Source organism: Procambarus clarkii, chromosome 17, assembly GCF_040958095.1.
Source record: "Procambarus clarkii isolate CNS0578487 chromosome 17, FALCON_Pclarkii_2.0, whole genome shotgun sequence".
In the NCBI taxonomy this organism is placed as follows: Eukaryota; Metazoa; Arthropoda; class Malacostraca; order Decapoda; family Cambaridae; genus Procambarus; species Procambarus clarkii.
This window is the reverse complement of record NC_091166.1, coordinates 31,314,389-31,330,773: the sequence shown is the minus strand read 5'-3', so window position 1 is coordinate 31,330,773 and position 16,385 is coordinate 31,314,389.

Here is a 16,385-nt window from a genome sequence, read left to right as displayed (position 1 = left end):
GGCCGGATGAAGTGTTTGCCAGGGTGCTTAAAGAATGCAAAGAGGAGCTTCCGAACCTTTTTTCATATTTAATAAATCAATAGAGTTAGGTAGAGTGCCAGAGTCATGGAAGGTAGCTAATGTGGTACCAATATTTAAGAAAGGAGATAGATCACTTGCGTCAAATTATCGGCCAATTAGCCTAATGTCTATTGTGGGAAAGTTACTTGAATCGATAATTGCAAATACAATTCGTCTTCATCTTGAAAAACATAAATTATTAAATGAGTCGCAACATGGTTTTACAAATGGCCGTTCATTTTTAACAAATTTGCTATCTTTTTATTCCAGCATATTTCAGGCAGTTGATAGTGGTAAGGACTGTGATGTTGTGTACTTTGACTTTAGCAAAGCACACTACCTCCCACCACACAGTACCTCCCACCACACACAATACCCACCACACACCCACCACACACAATACCCACCACACACACTACCCCCCACCACACACACTACCCACCACCACCACACACTACCCACCACCACCACACACTACCTCCCACCACCACACATAAGAACATAAGAACAAAGGTAACTGCAGAAGGCCTATTGGCCCTTACGAGGCAGCTCCTATTCTATAACCACCCAATCCCACTCATATACTTGTCCAACCCGTGCTTGAAACAATCGAGGGACCCCACCTCCACAATGTTACGCGGCAATTGGTTCCACAAATCAACAACCCTGTTACTGAACCAGTATTTACCCAAGTCTTTCCTAAATCTAAACTTATCCAATTTATATCCATTGTTTCGTGTTCTGTCCTGTGTTGATACTTTTAATACCCTATTAATATCCCCCCGGTTATGTCCATTCATCCACTTGTAAACCTCTATCATGTCACCCCTAACTCTTCGCCTTTCCAGTGAATGCAACTTAAGCTTTGTTAATCTTTCTTCATATGAAAGATTTCTAATTTGGGGAATTAACTTAGTCATCCTACGTTGGACACGTTCAAGTGAATTTATATATATTCTATAATATGGCGACCAAAACTGAACTGCATAATCTAAATGGGGCCTAACTAGAGCAAGATATAGCTTAAGAACCACACCAGGTGTCTTGTTACTAACGCTTCGATTAATAAATCCAAGTGTCCTATTCGCCTTATTACGAACATTCATGCATTGATCCTTTTGTTTTAAATTCTTACTAATCATAACTCCCAGATCCCTCTCGCAATCTCAACACCATCTAGCTCGTATCTTGTAACTCTATCATCATTACCTAACCTCAGAACTTTACATTTATCAGCATTAAACTGCATCTGCCAATCCTTTGACCATTTCAAAACCCTATCTAGATCAACTTGAAGTGATAGTGAGTCCTCCTCCGAATTAATTTCCCTACCGATTTTCGTATCATCGGCAAATTTGCAAATGTTGTTACTCAAACCTGAATCTAAATCATTTATATATATTATAAACAACAGAGGTCCCAGGACAGAGCCCTGAGGTACTCCACTAACAACATTATCACACTCTGACTTAACCCCATTTATACTAACTCTGTTTCCTTTGGAATAACCATGCCCTAATCCAAGTTAATATAGCACCCCCAATACCATGAGCTTCTATTTTTTTAATTAGTCTTTCATGTGGCACTGTATCAAAAGCTTTGCTAAAATCAAGGTATACAACATCGCAATCCTTACCACTATCAACTGCCTCAACAATGCTAGAATAAAAAGATAACAAATTTGTTAAACATGAACGACCATTTGTAAAACCATGTTGCGACTCATTTATTAATTTATGTTTTTCAAGATGGAGACGAATTGTATTTGCAATTATTGATTCAATTAACTTTCCCACAATAGACGTTAGGCTAATTGGCCGATAGTTTGACGCAAGTGATAAATAACATAAAAAAACAACATAATTTATGTTGAAAAACATAAATTAATAATTGAGTCGCAACATGGTTTTATAAATGGCCGTTCATGTTTAACAAATTTGTTATCTTTTTATTCTAGCATTGTTGAGGCAGTTGATAGTGGTAAGGATTGCGATGTTGTATACCTTGACTTTAGCAAAGCTTTTGATACAGTGCCACATGAAAGACTGATTAAAAAAATAGAGTCTCATGGTATTGGGGGTGCTATATTAAGCTGGATTAGGGCATGGCTATACCAAAGGAAACAGAGAGTTAGTATAAATGGAATCAAGTCAGAGTGGGAAAATGTTGTAAGTGGAGTGCCTCAAGGCTCTGTCCTGGGACCTCTGTTGTTTATAATATATATAAATGATTTAGATTCAGGTTTGAGTAGCAACATTTGCAAATTTGCCGATGATACGAAAATCGGTAGGGAAATTAATTCGGAGGAGGACTCACTATCACTTCAAGTTGATCTAGATAGGGTTTTGAAATGGTCAAAGGATTGGCAGATGCAGTTTAATGCTGATAAATGTAAAGTTCTGAGGTTAGGTAATGATGATAGAGTTACAAGATACGAGCTAGATGGTGTTGTGATTGCGAAGTCGGATTGCGAAAGGGATAAGAACATAAGAACATAAGAAGAAAGGTAACTGCAGAAGGCCTATTGGCCCATACGAGGCAGCTCCTATTCTATAACCACCCAATCCCACTCATATACTTGTCCAACCCGCGCTTGAAACAATCGAGGGACACCACCTCCACCACGTTACGCGGCAATTGGTTCCACAAATCTACAACCCTGTTACTGAACCAGTATTTACCCAAGTCTTTCCTAAATCTAAACTTATCCAATTTATACCCATTGTTTCGTGTTCTGTCCTGTGCTGATACTTTTAATACCCTATTAATATCCCCCTTGTTATGTCCATTCACCCACTTGTAAACCTCTATCATGTCGCCCCTAACTCTTCGCCTTTCCAGTGAATGCAACTTAAGCTTTGTTAATCTTTCTTCATATGAAAGATTTCTAATTTGGGGAATTAACTTAGTCATCCTACGCTGGACACGTTCAAGTGAATTTATATCCATTCTATAATATGGCGACCAAAACTGAACTGCATAATCTAAATGGGGCCTAACTAGAGCAAGATATAGCTTGAGAACCACACCAGGTGTCTTGTTACTAACGCTGCGATTAATAAATCCAAGTGTCCGATTTGCCTTATTACGAACATTTATGCATTGATCCTTTTGTTTTAAATTCTTACTAATCATAACTCCCAGATCCCTTTCGCAATCCGACTTCGCAATCACAACACCATCTAGCTCGTATCTTGTAACTCTATCATCATTACCTAACCTCAGAACTTTACATTTATCAGCATTAAACTGCATCTGCCAATCCTTTGACCATTTCAAAACCCTATCTAGATCAACTTGAAGTGATAGTGAGTCCTCCTCCGAATTAATTTCCCTACCGATTTTCGTATCATCGGCAAATTTGCAAATGTTGCTACTCAAACCTGAATCTAAATCATTTATATATATTATAAACAACAGAGGTCCCAGGACAGAGCCTTGAGGCACTCCACTTACAACATTTTCCCACTCTGACTTGATTTCATTTATACTAACTCTCTGTTTCCTTTGGTATAGCCATGCCCTAATCCAGCTTAATATAGCACCCCCAATACCATGAGACTCTATTTTTTTAATCAGTCTTTCATGTGGCACTGTATCAAAAGCTTTGCTAAAGTCAAGGTATACAACATCGCAATCCTTACCACTATCAACTGCCTCAACAATGCTAGAATAAAAAGATAACAAATTTGTTAAACATGAACGGCCATTTATAAAACCATGTTGCGACTCAATTATTAATTTATGTTTTTCAAGATGAAGACGAATTTTATTTGCTATTATAGATTCGAGTAACTTTCCCACAATAGACGTTAGGCTAATTGGTCGATAGTTAGACGCAAGTGATCTATCTCCTTTCTTAAAAACTGGTATCACATTAGCAACTTTCCAAAACTCTGGCACTCTGCCTGACTCTATTGATTTATTAAATATGGTTGACAGTGGGTCACAAAGCTCCTCTTTGCATTCTTTAAGCACCCTAGCAAACACTTCATCCGGCCCTGGGGATTTGTTTGGTTTGAGTTTTACTATTTGTTTAAGAACATCCTCCCTGGTAACTGCTAAACTCGTCAACCTGTCCTCGTCCCCACCCACATAGACTTGTTCGGCTGAAGGCATATTGTTAAGTTCCTCTTTAGTAAATACAGATACAAAATATTTATTAAAAATACTACTCATCTCTTCATCACTATCTGTTATTTGACCTGTCTCAGTTTTTAATGGACCTATCCTTTCCCTAGTCTTAGTACGATATAACTGAAAAAACCCTTTAGGATTTGTCTTTGCTTGCCCTGCTATGCGAACTTCATAGTTTCTTTTTGCTTTCCTTATCTCTTTTTTAACATTTCTAACCAGTTGTACGAATTCCTGTTCTAAAGTGACCTCCCCATTTTTTATCCTTTTGTACCAAGCTCTCTTTTTACCTATAAGGTTCTTCAAATTCTTTGTTATCCACTTTGGGTCATTAGTATACGATCTATTCAATTTGTATGGTATACTACGTTCCTGTGCTTTGTTTAGAATATTCTTAAATAAGTTATATATTGAATCCACATCGAAATCCCCATTTAAGTCACCTATCGCTGGGTTCATGTCTCGCTCCAAGACCGGCCCACACCCCATACCCAAGCCTTTCCAATCAATTTGACCCAAAAAATTTCTTAGGCTATTAAAATCAGCTTTTCGAAAATCTGGCACTTTAACAGAATTTTCTCCTACTGGTCTATTCCATTCTATGCTAAATCTGATTTCTTTGTGATCACTGCTCCCTAGCTCACTCCCTATTTCGATGTCATTAATTTGCGTTTCCCTGTTAGTTAACACTAAATCTAAAATATTATTTTCCCGTGTTGGTTCCTTAATGTGTTGCGTAAGAAAGCAATCGTCAATTAATTCTAGAAAATCTTCTGCTTCACTATTGCCTGTTTTGTTCAACCAGTTTATTCCGCTAAAATTAAAGTCACCCATGACATAAATACTGTTAGATCTAGATGCTCTAGATATTTCATCCCATAGATGCTTTGCTTCCATTCTGTCTAAATTTGGTGGCCTATATATTACTCCTATTATAATATTATTAGCTTTTTCTTTTAATTCAATCCAAATAGTTTCTGTGTGTGGCTCTGTTTTGATTCCCTCTTTGAGACTACATTTCAAATTGTCCCTAACATATATGGCTACTCCACCTCCTCGTCTAATATATCTATCTGTGTGAAATAGTTTAAATCCATATATTTGATATTCAGCTAATAGTTCTCTATTTTCTACATTCATCCACGTTTCGGTAAGTGCAATAATATCTATTTTTTCTGTGCAGACAAGAGCATTTAATTCGTTAATTTTATTTCTTAGACTTCTACTGTTAGTGTAATATACCCTAAGTGAATTGTTATTTTGCGGACCTTCTCTTTCCCTGATCGTTTTGCCAATTCCTTTCTCCCACAAACACATACTTTTATTACCTCCTTCCTCCAAATCAATTCCCATACCTCTATCTACTAACAGTTTAAACCCAAACAAACACCTCTAACCACTTCTTCTAGCGAGTTCGCAACAGCAACAACCCCAGCTCTCGATAGATGCACCCCATCACGAGCATACATTTCATTTCTTCCATAGAAGTGTTCCCAGTTGTCTATGAAAGATATTGCATTTGATTTGCAATATCTTTCCAGCCGGCAATTGACACCAAGTGCCCTCGATATCCATTCATTTCCCACTCCCTTTCTTGGAAGAATGCCACATATGATCGGGATTCCTCCCTTGCTCCTAACTAACTCTATGGCTGTTTTATACCTCTGAATCAGTTCCTCACTCCTGACACGACCAACATCATTTCCTCCCACGCTAATGCAAATAATGGGATTGTTCCCATTACCAGCCATAATATCATTCATGTTGTTTATAATATCACCAATGCCAGCTCCGGGATAGCAAACCCTTAACCTGTTCCCCCTATCTCTAGCACAAAACGTTCTATCCAAATACCTTATATGGGAATCACCCACAACTAATGTTTGCTTAGGTACCTCCTTTACTTTCTGAGGGGCCTGCGCTTCCTTTCTCTTCGTTGCTTTCCCTTTTGCGCGATCCACAGTCTCTCCACAGCACTCGTCCTCCAAAACGTCAAATGAATTTGAAGTTGCTATGGCGTTTGAAGGCGGCTTTATCAAAGTCTTCTTAAGGCCCCTGTCTTTCGCAACTCTCCAAGACGAGGTCCCTTTACTGCTGGTCTCCTCCTTCGTTACTTCTCGTTGTTTTTTAAGCTGACGCACCTCCTCCCGCAGAGAGTCCAACTCTGTCCTCAGGGCTCCCACTAGAGTCACCAGGTCCTTCACTACAACTTCCATATTGCTATGATAATATAACAATTCTTATGTATTCTTATGGATCTGGGAGTTATGATTAGTAAGAATTTAAAACAAAAGGATCAATGCATAAATGTTCGTAATAAGGCAAATCGGACACTTGGATTTATTAATCGCAGCGTTAGTAACAAGACACCTGGTGTGGTTCTCAAGCTATATCTTGCTCTAGTTAGGCCCCATTTAGATTATGCAGTTCAGTTTTGGTCGCCATATTATAGAATGGATATAAATTCACTTGAACGTGTCCAGCGTAGGATGACTAAGTTAATTCCCCAAATTAGAAATCTTTCATATGAAGAAAGATTAACAAAGCTTAAGTTGCATTCCCTGGAAAGGCGAAGAGTTAGGGGTGACATGATAGAGGTTTACAAGTGGATGAATGGACATAACCGGGGGGATATTAATAGGGTATTAAAAGTATCAACACAGGACAGAACACGAAACAATGGATATAAATTGGATAAGTTTAGATTTAGGAAAGACTTGGGTAAATACTGGTTCAGTAACAGGGTTGTTGATTTGTGGAACCAATTGCCGCGTAACATTGTGGAGGTGGGGTCCCTCGATTGTTTCAAGCACGGGTTGGACAAGTATATGAGTGGGATTGGGTGGTTATAGAATAGGAGCTGCCTCGTATGGGCCAATAGGCCTTCTGCAGTTACCTTTGTTCTTATGTTCTTATGTTCTTAAAATCAGCTTTTCGAAAATCTGGCACTTTAACAGAATTTTCTCCTACAGGTCTATTCCATTCTATGCTAAATCTGATTACTTTGTGATCACTGTTCCCTAGCTCACTCCCTATTTCGATGTCATTAATTTGTGTTTCCCTGTTAGTTAACACTAAATCTAAAATATTATTTTCCCGCGTTGGTTCCTTAATGTGTTGCGTAAGAAAGCAATCGTCAATTAATTCTAGAAATTCTTTTGCTTCACTATTCCCTGTTTTGTTCACCCAGTTTATTCCACTAAAATTAAAGTCACCCATGACGTAAATAGTAAAGGAAGAAAGTAAAGCAGAAAGTAAAGGAAGTACCTAAGCAAACATTAGTTGTGGGAGATTCCCAGATAAGGTATTTGGATAGAACGTTTTGTGCTAGAGATAGGGGGAACAGGTTAAGGGTTTGCTATCCCGGAGCTGGCATTGGTGATATTATAAACAACATGAATGATATTATGGCTGGTAATGGGAACAATCCCATTATTTGCATTAGCGTGGGAGGAAATGATGTTGGTCGAGTTAGGAGTGAGGAACTGATTCAGAGGTATAAAACAGCCATAGAGTTAGTTAGGAGCAAGGGAGGAATCCCGATCATATGTGGCATTCTTCCAAGAAAGGGAGTGGGAAATGAATGGATATCGAGGGCACTTGGTGTCAATTGCCGGCTGGAAAGATATTGCAAATCAAATGCAATATCTTTCATAGACAACTGGGAACACTTCTATGGAAGAAATGAAATGTATGCTCGTGATGGGGTGCATCTATCGAGAGCTGGGGTTGTTGCTGTTGCGAACTCGTTAGAAGAAGTGGTTAGAGGTGTTTGTTTGGGTTTAAACTGTTAGTAGATAGAGGTATGGGAATTGATTTGGAGGAAGGAGGTAATAAAAGTATGTGTTTGTGGGAGAAAGGAATTGGCAAAACGATCAGGGAAAGAGAAGGTCCGCAAAATAACAATTCACTTAGGGTATATTACACTAACAGTAGAAGTCTAAGAAATAAAATTAACGAATTAAATGCTCTTGTCTGCACAGAAAAAATAGATATTATTGCACTTACCGAAACGTGGATGAATGTAGAAAATAGAGAACTATTAGCTGAATATCAAATATATGGATTTAAACTATTTCACACAGATAGATATATTAGACGAGGAGGTGGAGTAGCCATATATGTTAGGGACAATTTGAAATGTAGTCTCAAAGAGGGAATCAAAACAGAGCCACACACAGAAACTATTTGGATTGAATTAAACGAAAAAGCTAATAATATTATAATAGGAGTAATATATAGGCCACCAAATTTAGACAGAATGGAAGCAAAGCATCTATGGGATGAAATATCTAGAGCATCTAGATCTAACAGTATTTATGTCATGGGTGACTTTAATTTTAGCGGAATAAACTGGTTGAACAAAACAGGGAATAGTGAAGCAGAAGATTTTCTAGAATTAATTGACGATTGCTTTCTTACGCAACACATTAAGGAACCAACACGGGAAAATAATATTTTAGATTTAGTGTTAACTAACAGGGAAACGCAAATTAATGACATCGAAATAGGGAGTGAGCTAGGGAGCAGTGATCACAAAGAAATCAGATTTAGCATAGAATGGAATAGACCAGTAGGAGAAAATTCTGTTAAAGTGCCAGATTTTCGAAAAGCTGATTTTAATAGCCTAAGAAATTTTTTGGGTCAAATTGATTGGAAAGTCTTGGGTATGGGGTGTGGGCCGGTCTTGGAGCGAGACATGAACCCAGCGATAGGTGACTTAAATGGGGATTTCGATGTGGATTCAATATATAACTTATTTAAGAATATTCTAAACAAAGCACAGGAACGTAGTATACCATACAAATTGAATAGATCGAATACTAATGACCCAAAGTGGATAACAAAGAATTTGAAGAACCTTATAGGTAAAAAGAGAGCTTGGTACAAAAGGATTAAAAATGGGGAGGTCACTTTAGAACAGGAATTCGTACAACTGGTTAGAAATGTTAAAAAAGAGATAAGGAAAGCAAAAAGAAACTATGAAGTTCGCATAGCAGGGCAAGCAAAGACAAATCCTAAAGGGTTTTTTCAGTTATATCGTACTAAGACTAGGGAAAGGATAGGTCCATTAAAAACTGAGACAGGTCAAATAACAGATAGTGATGAAGAGATGAGTAGTATTTTTAATAAATATTTTGTATCTGTATTTACTAAAGAGGAACTTAACAATATGCCTTCAGCCGAACAAGTCTATGTGGGTGGGGACGAGGACAGGTTGACGAGTTTAGCAGTTACCAGGGAGGATGTTCTTAAACAAATAGTAAAACTCAAACCAAACAAATCCCCAGGGCCGGATGAAGTGTTTGCCAGGGTGCTTAAAGAATGCAAAGAGGAGCTTTGTGACCCACTGTCAACCATATTTAATAAATCAATAGAGTCAGGCAGAGTGCCAGAGTTTTGGAAAGTTGCTAATGTGATACCAGTTTTTAAGAAAGGAGATAGATCACTTGCGTCTAACTATCGACCAATTAGCCTAACGTCTATTGTGGGAAAGTTACTCGAATCTATAATAGCAAATAAAATTCGTCTTCATCTTGAAAAACATAAATTAATAATTGAGTCGCAACATGGTTTTATAAATGGCCGTTCATGTTTAACAAATTTGTTATCTTTTTATTCTAGCATTGTTGAGGCAGTTGATAGTGGTAAGGATTGCGATGTTGTATACCTTGACTTTAGCAAAGCTTTTGATACAGTGCCACATGAAAGACTGATTAAAAAAATAGAGTCTCATGGTATTGGGGGTGCTATATTAAGCTGGATTAGGGCATGGCTATACCAAAGGAAACAGAGAGTTAGTATAAATGGAATCAAGTCAGAGTGGGAAAATGTTGTAAGTGGAGTGCCTCAAGGCTCTGTCCTGGGACCTCTGTTGTTTATAATATATATAAATGATTTAGATTCAGGTTTGAGTAGCAACATTTGCAAATTTGCCGATGATACGAAAATCGGTAGGGAAATTAATTCGGAGGAGGACTCACTATCACTTCAAGTTGATCTAGATAGGGTTTTGAAATGGTCAAAGGATTGGCAGATGCAGTTTAATGCTGATAAATGTAAAGTTCTGAGGTTAGGTAATGATGATAGAGTTACAAGATACGAGCTAGATGGTGTTGTGATTGCGAAGTCGGATTGCGAAAGGGATCTGGGAGTTATGATTAGTAAGAATTTAAAACAAAAGGATCAATGCATAAATGTTCGTAATAAGGCAAATCGGACACTTGGATTTATTAATCGCAGCGTTAGTAACAAGACACCTGGTGTGGTTCTCAAGCTATATCTTGCTCTAGTTAGGCCCCATTTAGATTATGCAGTTCAGTTTTGGTCGCCATATTATAGAATGGATATAAATTCACTTGAACGTGTCCAGCGTAGGATGACTAAGTTAATTCCCCAAATTAGAAATCTTTCATATGAAGAAAGATTAACAAAGCTTAAGTTGCATTCACTGGAAAGGCGAAGAGTTAGGGGTGACATGATAGAGGTTTACAAGTGGATGAATGGACATAACCGGGGGGATATTAATAGGGTATTAAAAGTATCAACACAGGACAGAACACGAAACAATGGATATAAATTGGATAAGTTTAGATTTAGGAAAGACTTGGGTAAATACTGGTTCAGTAACAGGGTTGTTGATTTGTGGAACCAATTGCCGCGTAACATTGTGGAGGTGGGGTCCCTCGATTGTTTCAAGCACGGGTTGGACAAGTATATGAGTGGGATTGGGTGGTTATAGAATAGGAGCTGCCTCGTATGGGCCAATAGGCCTTCTGCAGTTACCTTTGTTCTTATGTTCTTCTTATGTTCTTAAATACTGTTAGATCTAGATGCTCTAGATATTTCCTCCCATAGATGCTTTGCTTCCATTCTGTCTAAATTTGGTGGCCTATATATAACTCCTATTATAATATTATTTGCTTTTTCGTTTAATTCTATCCAAATAGTTTCTGTGTGTGGCTTTGTTTTGATTCCCTCTTTGAGACTATATTTCAAATTGTCCCTAACATATATGGCTACTCCCCCTCCTCGTCTAATATATCTATCTGTGTGAAATAGTTTAAATCCATTTATCTGATATTCAGCTAATAGTTCTCTATTTTCTACATTCATCCACGTTTCGGTAAGTGCAATAATATCTATTTTTTTCTGTGCAGACAAGAGCATTTAATTCGTTAATTTTATTTCTTAGACTTCTACTGTTAGTGTAATATATCCTAAGTGAATTGTTATTTTGAGGCTCTTTTTCTTTCCCTGATCATTTTGCCAATTCTTTTCTCCCACGAACACATACTTTTATTACCTCCTTCCTCCAAATCAATTCCCATACCACTATCTACTAACAGTTTAAACCCAAACAAACACCTCTAACCACTGGTTCCAACGAGTTCGCAAAAGCAACAACCCCAGCTCTCGATAGATGCACCCCATCACGAGCATACATTCCATTTCTTCCATAGAAGTGTTCCCAGTTGTCTATGAAAGATATTGCATTTGACTTGCAATATCTTTCCAGCCGGCAATTGACACCAAGTGCCCTCGACATCCATTCATTTCCCACTCCCTTTCTTGGAAGAATGCCACATATGATCGGGATTCCATATAAATGCCACATATGATTCGAGATAATATATATAAATGATTTAGAATCAGGTTTGAGTAGCAACATTTGCAAATTTGCCGATGATACGAAAATCGGTAGGGAAATTAATTCGGAGGAGGACTCACTATCACTTCAAGTTGATCTAGATAGGGTTTTGAAATGGTCAAAGGATTGGCAGATGCAGTTTAATGCTGATAAATGTAAAGTTCTGAGGTTAGGTAATGATGATTACCTATCTTGAGTTACAAGATACGAGCTAGATGGTGTTGTGATTACGAAGTCGGATTGCGAAAGGGATCTGGGAGTTATGATTAGTAAGAATTTAAAACATAAGGATCAATGCATAAATGTTCGTAATAAGGCAAATCGGACACTTGGATTTATTAATCGCAGCGTTAGTAACAAGACACCTGGTGTGGTTCTCAAGCTATATCTTGCTCTAGTTAGGCCCCATTTAGATTATGCAGTTCAGTTTTGGTCGCCATATTATAGAATGGATATAAATTCACTTGAACGTGTCCAGCGTAGGATGACTAAGTTAATTCCCCAAATTAGAAATCTTTCATATGAAGAAAGATTAACAAAGCTTAAGTTGCATTCACTGGAAAGGCGAAGAGTTAGGGGCGACATGATAGAGGTTTACAAGTGGGTGAATGGACATAACAAGGGGGATATTAATAGGGTATTAAAAGTATCAACACAGGACAGAACACGAAACAATGGGTATAAATTGGAGAAGTTTAGATTTAGGAAAGACTTGGGTAAATACTGGTTCAGTAACAGGGTTGTAGATTTGTGGAACCAATTGCCGCGTAACGTGGTGGAGGTGGGGTCCCTCGATTGTTTCAAGCGCGGGTTGGACAAGTATATGAGTGGGATTGGGTGGTTATAGAATAGGAGCTGCCTCGTATGGGCCAATAGGCCTTCTGCAGTTACCTTTGTTCTTATGTTCTTATATGAGTGGGATTGGGTGGTTATAGAATAGGAGCTGCCTCGTATGGGCCAAAAGGCCTTCTGCAGTTACCTTTGTTCTTATGTTCTTATGTTCATATGTGCCTTTCATTAATTATTTCGCTATGTTATCTATCTTCAACTTACAGACAACAGGATTTTTTTATCAGTGACAAATATTATAATGTTTAGGGTCGGTTGTGTGTAATTTTGACCTTCATACATAGTCTTGTTGACTATGGTGGTGGAGGTGGTCACGTCACGTCAAGTCATACAGGTGACGTGAGGCTCCGGGTTATAAAAGCTGTGAGGCGCATTACTAAACACAACTTCCTCGTCGTGAGAGTTACTGGAGCAAAGAGATTTACTGGAGCAGAGATTTATCCAACGTCAAGGAAAATGTCATTGTCGGTACCATTTTTGGCGTGGTCCGTTTTTGGTCTGTCTGAGAGACCGGAGACAGTATTCATCTACTATTCTGAGGTCCGTGACAATAAAGATGCTTTTGACAGTGAATACTTTACGCGGTTGTTGTGGCTGAAAAACACGAGTCTCTGTGCTGATCATTTCTTACAGTTAATAAAGTCTGTGGAGTGGTTTCTCGGTAATTTTGACGGAAAAACCTATCATTTTAAAACAGAAAAAATGATAGAACTATATGACACCAAAAAAGTGATTTTCAGTATTGATCTTTGCCACATTTTGGCCAGGAGGATGGAAACGACTTCATTCAAGATTACTGGTCCGTGGGAGAGAGTGATCTGGCAGGTGGTCTGGCTTGCTAAATACTTCAAACCATATCAAAGTTTGATTATGCGTGGGCCAACCTGCTTTAAGTCGTGGATACTCAGAATGTTCTCGGACCCCGCAATGTGCCCAGACCAGTTCCTGCGGCTGGAAATGCTTCGCTTCATTGCCATGTGGCCAGAGACGTGTCTTCAAGATGTAACCTTCGGCCTGCAAGCAACTGCAGGGTTGGTGGCGAGCAGCGCCTACATGAATGTGGATTGTCTCGGTGGCTTGGGTTCTAATATGAGTCTCCTTGACTGTCTCGACAAGGTGCTGCACAGTCTTCATAAATATGGTTATCTGGATGCTGTTACTGCTGCAGCCGTGGACCAGGTCAACAGTCTGAAGATTGGACCTGAAGCAATCTTCTTTAGCAGTTTAATTAGGCTGTTGAGCCTCAAGGCAGAAGCAACAAGTAACAATTTTCTTCAAGGCTCTGCTGATTTAACTAAATTAAGTGTTGTGTATGAAAGTATATTTAACCTCATTAAGCTGTTGCTGGGCAGGCCACCTACCATGATGGTTTTTCAGTGTCCGGGTGTAGTTCAGGTTGCTGCTGCCTCGCTTGTTACTATTGCATCGTCAGTGGCTTCTCTCAAGATAAGGCGAAGAATTATAAGAGAGGAGAAATACATTTCAGTCAAGGTTGGATTAGATAACATTTTTCAGATAATTTTCAAACAAGAAAGTATGTCACTTTCAAGAGTTCTTCATCATGACCACGCCCAGTTTTTGTCTTTCAATGACGAGAAGAAAAGCTTCTCTTACCATAAATTTCAGAAACCACCTAAGGAATCGCCGGGGAAGTGTCCTGAAGTGTTTCTGGACAGCGTGACGCAGGCGGTGATGGGTTCGCCGGTGCTCCTACAGTCGTCTAAGATGGTGGTGGACGAGTCGACGCTGGTGCAGTTACTGCTGGAGTCCCCCTACGACCCCTTCACGCGGAGCCCTCTGGACCCTGGCTCCTACACCCGCCTCCCCGACCTCCAGGCTGACATTCTGGCCTGGAAGATCGCCAGTGGCAACTGTAGGATCAACGACGCCAATGGCAGCAGTAGGATCAACGACATAAATGGCAGCAGTATGATCAACGACATAAATGGCAGCAGTATGATCAACGACACAAATGGCAGCAGTATGATCAACGACATAAATGGCAGCAGTATGATCAACGACACAAATGACAGCAGTAGGATCAACGACGCCAATGACAGCAGTAGGATCAACGACGCCAATGGCAGCAGTACCAACAATAACGACAGACCTTTTGTGGAATACAAGGGCGACAGAAATGAGGACATGAAAATGTGTTACATGTGTATATGCCCAAAGGATACTAGACAGTACCTGAAGTGAAAACTAACTGTTAATATGAATTTATGTACGTCACATGCATTATTATTATTGTGCATTATTACATATGCTGAACTTATGTTTCTGTTTGTGATAACATAATGTATTTTGTCCAAGACGTCTTACGAGAATAAAAATGAATAGATGTTTTGTTGAGTTATATTATTTATTGAGTAAAAAATTCCTTATTGTAAATAATTTAATGAGTAAATAATTCCTTATTGAGTAATTTCACAAGTGTGGGTCTTTAGAAAACAAACTAATTTTATGAACGTGTAAATTCCTGACATTAAATTTCAAATGAATTTAAACGTTCATAAAATTATTTTATGAATTAATGTTTTAATAATTTGTGAAATTTATGTAAGGACGAGTCTTTCATTTCAATTATCAATTGTACTTGTACTAAACTAAAATTTCATAAATACACAAGTGTTGTTTTGAATCTACATGTTCTTTTTCTTTGAGAAGACATTTCCATTATTAGTATGCTCAAAAAACAAAATTCCATTATTAGTATCTTCAAAAAACATTTTTCATATGGAACACTCACTGATGAAGATTAAGCCACCCAAGAGGTGGCACGGGCATGAATAGCCCGTAAGTGGTACAATTTTTTTTTCTCAGTATTCTGAGGTTGCATTTAACCATCAAGCTGTTATCGCGGGGGGGGGGGGGATGGGGGGATACTGCTTCACAGTCTTTGAGGGTGTCCAGCTGCTGGACACCTTTGTTGACCAGGATAGTGGCTGTGTTGATGGCTTCAGGGTGGCCACTGCATGATTCAGGAACTCTTAAAGCTCTTCTAAACTCATTGGTTGCTTCACATACCAGAAGATGTGTAATGGCTTTTGTAATGTGTAATGGAAGTAATGGCTTTTCTGTGACAGTTTGGCAGAAGATGCACTCTCTCTGTCGGGGTTCACCAATCTCCCAGTTGCATCTGTAACCTAGACGTAGTCTATATAACTGTTATTTCCCTGTGGATTCCTTAAAAAAATGAGGTTTCCGCAGCTTTTCCTTGTAACTCATACCTCTCAATTTTTTATACCTCTGAATTTTCACTTTGTCTTGAGCAATACCAGAACTGTACCACGATATGGTTAAAAGAATTCACTTGAGATGCATCCTAAATATATACTCCGCCAAACTAATTTACATCGTGCAAGAGTCGAGTAGAAAGAAAGATCTGTGGATATGACCTCGAACCCTGTCCCTAGAAACCCACATCAAAATGGTATCATCAGCGGCATATGCTAGATTGGCAACAATAGAACTGCCTTAGGAAACTTGAGTAAGGAATCGTTCTGAACACACAGAAATCACAATAACGTCATTTGATATAAATGTATATAAAATCCGAACCTATGCACAGGATGTTTCCAGATGCGCCTTAGTCAACCCCGATTGGGCTCCGGAGAAGCATCCTAGCGAGGTCAGCAGACTCCAGGTTGCAATTCTTTTAACCATGTCGTGGTAGAGTTGACTAAGG